The sequence below is a fragment of the Elephas maximus genome, chromosome 11, assembly GCF_024166365.1.
Source record: "Elephas maximus indicus isolate mEleMax1 chromosome 11, mEleMax1 primary haplotype, whole genome shotgun sequence".
Taxonomy (NCBI): domain Eukaryota; kingdom Metazoa; phylum Chordata; class Mammalia; order Proboscidea; family Elephantidae; genus Elephas; species Elephas maximus.
The window spans coordinates 96,516,999-96,518,925 of NC_064829.1; positions in this window are offsets into that span (position 1 = coordinate 96,516,999).

The following is a 1,927-nucleotide window of genomic DNA, read 5'->3' on the forward strand; positions in this document are numbered from 1 at the left end:
AGACCCTCTAATGTGATTCCTGTCAGAGCAGGTGGTGATGGCAGCTGGGCACCATGTAGTTGTGTTGGCCTCAGTCTGATGGAGGCTGTGGTCGTTGTGGTTCATTAGTTCTCTGGACTAATTTTTCCCTTGTGTCTTTGGTTTTCTTCATTCTCCCTCGCTCCAGATGGAATGAGACCTGTGGAGTATATTAGATGGCTGCTCACAAGCTTTTAAGACCCCAGACGCTACTCAACAAAGTAGAATGTAGAATATTTTCTGTATAAACAATGTTATGCCAATTGAGCTAGGTGTTCCCCGGGACCCTGGTCCCCAGCCCTCAGCCCAGTAGTTTGGTCCCTCAGGGAGTTTGGATGTGTCTATGGAGCTTCCACCACCTGGCCTTGGTCAAGTGTGTGCTGGCTTCCCCAGTATCGTGTACTGTCTTATCCTTCACCAAAGTTACCACTTATTTATTGTCTATTTAGTGTTTTTTCCTCCCCATTCCTTCCCTCCCCTTGTAACCATCAAGGATTGTTTCTTTTTGTGTGTAAACCTTTTCATGAGTTTTTATAATAGTGTGTCCTTTTGTGATTGACATTTCACTCAGCATAATGCCCTCCAGATTCATCTATGTTGTGAGATGTTTCAAAGATTCATCATTATTCTTTATCATTGTGTAATGTTCCATTGCATGTATGTACCATGCTTTATTATCCATTCATCTGTTGATGGGCACTAGGTTGTTTCCATCTTTTTGCTATTGTGAATAATGCTGCAACGAACATGGGTGTGCCTATGTATGTGTGATGACACTTATTTCTCTAGGATATATTCCTAGGAGCGGGATTGCTGGATCATATGGTATTTCTATTTCTAGCTTTTTAAGGAAGCACCATATCGTCTTCCAAAGTGGTTGTACTGTTTTGCATTCCCACCAGCAGTGCATAAGAGTTCCATCTCCCTGCAACCTCTCCAACATTCGCTATTTCTCTTTGTTTGTTTTTTTAATTCCTGCCAGTAATGGCGGGTGAGATGATATCTCATTGTGGTTTTGATTTGCATTTCTCTTACTGCTAGTAATCTCGAGAATTTCCTCATGTATCTGTTGTTGTTGTTGTTAGGTGCCGTTGACTCGGTTCCAACTCATAGCGACCCTATGCACAACAGAACGAAACACTGCCTGGTCCTGCGCCATCCTTAAAATCATTATGCTTGAGCTCATTGTTGCAGCCACTGTGTCAATCCACCTTGTTGAGGGTCTTCCTGTTTTCCGCTGACCCTGTACTCTGCCAAGCATGATGTCCTTCTCCAGGGACTGATCCCTTCTGACAACATGTCTAAAGTATGTAAGACGCAGTCTCGCCATCCTTGCCTCTAAGGAGCATTCTGGCTGCACCTCTTCCACAACAGATTTGTTTGTTCTTTTGGCAGTCCATGGTACATTCAATATTCTTCGCCAACACCACAATTCAAAGGCATCAACTCTTCTTCGGTCTTCCTTGTTCATTGTCCAGCTTTCACATGCATATGATACGATTGAAAATACCACGGCTTGGGTCAGGCGCACCTTAGTCTTCAAGGTGACATCTTTGCTCTTCAACACTTTAAAGAGGTCCTTTGCAGCAGATTTGTCCAATGCAATGCGTCTTTTGATTTCTTGACTGCTGCTTCCATGGCTGTTGATTGTGGATCCAAGTCAAATGAAATCCTTGACAACTTCAATCTTTTCTCCGTTTATCATGATGTTGCTCATTGGTCCAGTTGTGAGGATTTTTGTTTTCTTTATGTTGAGGTGTAATCCATACTGAAGGCTGTGGTCTTTGATCTTCATTAGTAAGTGCTTCTTGTCCTCCTCACTTTCATCAAGCGAGGTTGTGTCATCTGCATAACGCAGGTTGTTAATGAGTCTTCCCCCAAACCTGATGCCCCGTTCTTCTTCATATAG